Source organism: Cupressus sempervirens, chromosome 8 (assembly GCF_028749045.1).
Source record: "Cupressus sempervirens isolate cs-2001-9-10 chromosome 8, ASM2874904v1, whole genome shotgun sequence".
NCBI classification, from domain to species: domain Eukaryota; kingdom Viridiplantae; phylum Streptophyta; class Pinopsida; order Cupressales; family Cupressaceae; genus Cupressus; species Cupressus sempervirens.
The window spans coordinates 609461931-609466841 of NC_143125.1; the positions used below are offsets into that span (position 1 = coordinate 609461931).

Below are 4911 nucleotides of genomic sequence, written 5' to 3' on the forward strand. Positions count from 1 at the left end.
ATTTCTCTTCAATCCCATTTCAATTTTGTCAACTATGTAACCAAATCTTTGTATCTTTGTATCTTTGTATCTTGATCCACGACCTATATCTGAACCTCTCCTATCTTTCAATTTAGCAAATGAACTTTTACCGTAACATCTTCCTGCTTAATATCTTCTACTATAATATCTTTTCAATCCCATTCTCAACTACATGCTTACTAATGAAGAATTATTTACAACTCAAAAGTGGAACACGTCCACATATTTGATCTAGCAAGTAGTTCTCCGTCTCTTATAATCTAGCAATTTTTTTTACTAGGTTGCTAAAATGCTTACAAAATCTCAAAATCATCATGAAATAGCAAACTGGTGTCTATGAAAAAGGAACAACATAATCTTTGGTGGAAGCAAGTGTTCAATTGGGATATTTGCATGCCTAAAGAAGAAAACATAGAGAAGCTCTCGACTCATTTTTGTCAATCTCCATTGGAAGAAAAAGCAGTGCTGACATGAAAAATATTTTCTGCTCCTTTGATTACCTACCTTTCAATGAGTCCACCATTCAAAGAATATACAACTTGGATGCACTCTAAGCAATGAAGTTTCCATTTGAAGAATTAGAAAAATGCTTTGATGAAGCCTCTTGTAAGGCTGATAACATGTCTTTCTTTACATCAAGAGAGAGGCCTAGATAATCTTAGCCATTGCTTGTGATCAAGTCAACAACCTGAGCATCAAGAAAAAATGTAATATAAATGAAATAATATAAGAAAATTATATTGGTTATTTCTTTAAAAATGGTGCTTTGGTTTGGATACTTGTGCATAAATTTGGAGAAAAGAAAATTAAATGTTGGGTATAGAAGATATCCTAGATTCGAAACAAAAATTAGTAAACCCAACCATTGATCTAGATCAATCTCCATGACATCATGCAAATTTTGAGGGATATAATATTTAAAAAGACCTCTTATGTTTTCTTGATAATAGAGAGATGGGGGATGACATGTAAATTATGCAATCATAGTAATTGTCTTAAGGGACTACATTGATATAATATTCGGAATTAACAAAAACTCATAACCTTTAGCTAAAGAAATAAACTATAATTATCATTATACCAAAAAAAAAGAATACACATCCTATTAATAAAGGTTCATTGGATAAATCACGTGTTGAATCCAAGGGATTACAGAACCCAAGAATTTTTTCTTCAACAACAAATGTTTAAGAGCTTGCATCATTTCCAAAATGGTAAATATGTCTTGTGCTTTGGTAAATATTTGATTTCCTTCCAAATTTTCCAATATAGACCTTTGAGTGTCATTTGAAATAAACTCAATGGTCTCCCTCTTTGATGTCCCCCAGACATCTACCAAGGGATTCACCATAAAACCACCCCACAAGCCTTTGAACTTCCTATCCCATATATCAGTCCCCATTTCAATTCCATATGATGGACCTCTTCCAGATCTACTCATTGATGACCCCTTAGATGCAACAAGTTGTGTAGGTGGGTATCTACCCTCATTTTTATTCCAAAATTTGAAGCTTAAAATTATAGAACTAGGGAATTTACAACAAGTAGCCTTTCCATCTTCAACAGTAGAGATCCTACTAGCTAATAAAGAAAGATTCTAAGCCATTTCATCTCCAATTCTTTCTAAACCATGTACCCTTTTTTAAAGAGAATGTAACCCATCTTGTGAGCTTCCCATAAAAATCTGAAAGCACAACAATTGAAAATAAAATTTAAGTTTTTAACTATCTAGAAATAAAATGCAAGCAATTGCAAAAAATGAAAGTACTAAGCACATTTTGAACTTTATGCTCAGATAATTTTTTATCTATCATCTATGTTTGTACTTCACAGTGCACCCAAAAAGTTTTAAATCCCATCTAGGCATGCATAAAATCAACTAATAGGCTAGATCAACAATGAATACAACTTGTTCTTAGTCCTACCATCCATTATAGTCTATATAAAATTATTCGATAAAAGGATAAACATACTACTTTAAAAATGCCCAGAGAAAAGCGGAGAGTGAAAATAATTAGAGCAACCCTTGAAAACTCATCATGTAGCCTCTATTAAATGAACATCGTCTAGCAAGCCAACTTCTACTTAGAACACAAGGGACCATATAAATATAATATCTTTAGATTTAGGCTTTAGCACATTACTAACGAACATATCAAAGCTTGCTAACAAAGACATTCTCAGGAAACTATAACTTGCAAGCATCATGATTACCATGTACAGGCACAGAAAAAGTACTCCCATGGGAACATGTGTATTAGTTCTTTCTTAAGACATCTCTTCATCATGATTTCTCAATACAAAACCACAAAAATATTAAGCTTGAAGAAAAATGGGCGGTAAGATTAAACAATGGCCTCTTCATCATGATTTCTCACCTAGATGCAGTGAGTGCAGTCTTCATTTCATTTTCATGAGAGATGGGTTCTTGTGAACCAGGACTCATGAAACATGGGTCAATGAATTTGAATCAAAACCTACATGGTTCAATCCTGGAAGCAATCATTAAGTTTACCAACTAGGGTTATCAAGAAGTCTAAAGAACTAACATAACTGAAAGAGTTGTTGGCACTTTAAATTTGAGATAGTTTCCAGATACATTTTTTTCAAGAAGTACTAGCTAGTTTTAAAGTCAATAATAACTTAAGGAGAAACTAGGGTAGCCTTCTTCTGAAAATCATCTTTGTCTCTTTAGGAGTTAACATAAAATTTCTCTTATTCCCTATATGTTGCAAATATTCTTAATTCACTTTGACTTTCCATGCACCTGCACTAATATCTTAGTGATTCTTTGAATTTTGCAACATCTATTAAAGAATTTTGAGCCTTACCCATGGAGTTGTGTTGTAAGCTTTCCAAATCCTCAAGAAATAAAAGGAACATTTTTACTATGTTGGACTTGGGAATGATTCTATGGCAATAGAAATTACAAGCACCTGAATAACTTTGAAATTTATCATAAGAGCTTTTAGCCTTTTACTAAGATGAGTGAGAAGATAATAGAATTTTTATCATTAACAAACAACTGAAAAAGTAGTTAAACTAGCAATAGTGGCCACAAACACTTAAGACAAATTAGAAGCTTTGAAGTTGGACTCAATAAAAAATGGTTGGAATCTAAAATGAGAAACTTGAATATAAATAATAGAACCTTGCACTTTGCTTTCTGCTAAATCTATGATTCATAATAAAGATGAATGGATCATTATTAAAAAGACATAAAAAGAAATAGATTGCACACAATCAGACTGCATGGTATTTATTTCTCATACATATCAACTAAAGGGCTTCTTAGGAGCAATACCTGATAGCTATTCTTGAAATAATTCTAACTAACAAGTTTGTTATGATATTGACTATAAACTCATATGTCTTCAACTCTTCCAATTCAAAACAATGGGATATTTTGTAGACCTAAAAAGATCAAGATTTTGGCAAGTTACCTTCATAAGTTCCAACAAGCTAGATTACTGATTTTCAATCTAAACAAGTTGTTCCCTAATCATAGCCAATTCATTTGAATCATGGCCATTGCACTGGATCTTAAAACTATTTCTGCATACATTGCTTGTGTTCTACTTCTCATTAGGAATAGTCTCAACAATGGGTTTCAAATATAAATGTTGGTCAGTCACAACACATTTGGTGTCACAATCTGAGCATTTAGGGGCTTCTTATTTTTCCACTATCTCTGTATCTTTGTATCTTGATCTATTATCTAGATTTGAACCTCTCCTATCTTTCAATTTAGCAAATGAACTTTAACCATAACATCTTCTTGCTTAATATCTTCTGCTATCATAGCTCTTCAATCCCATTTCAATTTTGTCAATTGTGTAACCAAATCTTTCTTAGTAATCCTCAGAGTAGATACATCACCTCATGCATTGAAGCTTGTGACTGCTTCTAAAACTAATACAAAAAGTAGGGTGGTGGTATCCAAAAACACAACAAGAGTCTTAAATTTCAGAATTTTAGACACTTGACCTATCCAAAAGACCTCAATTACTTCAAGAACCTGACTTGCTAACGCCTTCTACAATACTCCCAATTTAATGATTGTGATCTTACAAAATCCCAATTACTTGGATTCAAGGGATTCTAAGGTTCCAACATAATCCAAATACCCCAATTCCCACAAAACTTCCTCAAACTACTCCAAAATCTCAATTTTCTACCTACTTACCCTGCTGCATACTTGAAATGGGAATAACTTTTTTTTTTTTTTTTTTTTTTCTGAAGGCACTAAGTAAGACAATGATATTTTCAGACACCCTTTACAGAGTTCTTCAACATATCAAAAGCTTTTATATGAATTCTTTGGACCAACTCCACTATCTATAATAGATGCCCTATTTTAATCCATAAAATTAGCCAATTTAACAAAGGAAGTACCCTCTAATGATCTCCTATCAATCCCAATTCCTGGATAGAGCCTACTTATGTCTTAAATTGACCAAATCCTGAAGGAATTGGACTGCAATACCCTGTAAATGCAAAACCCCCAAATTTTCCTTCAAACCCTTGTTTTCTATGGCTTCCTCAATCTCTCAGTTCCACACCCTTCTGAATCAAATTAGTGATGGATTCACCATCAAATAAATATTATACAATGTTCCCAAACACAAAACATACCCTTTGTTTGGCTAGATTAATTAGTGCTATACTCGATCCACCATTTCATTGTTTTTCCTTCACTATTTTTCATTGTGATCACCCTGCTAACCCACAAATTTGCATTTGAGATGTTAATAAACTATAATACAAAAATTATAGATGTTTTGAATTTTATGATGTGTCTATTCTGTAACACCATGAATGCCAGTGAGTTAATCCATTTTCATCTTTGTAGTATTGATTAATGATGCATCTAAGCTATATATATATAGT

The 4911-nt window shown here is 32.6% G+C and overlaps 1 pseudogene; it reads right to left on the minus strand.

Annotated features, from left to right (window-relative positions):
• Positions 1-1126: 1126 nt before the first annotated feature.
• Positions 1127-3905, minus strand: LOC149543896 (TORTIFOLIA1-like protein 2; annotated as a pseudogene).
• Between the last annotated feature and the right edge of the window lie 1006 nt (positions 3906-4911).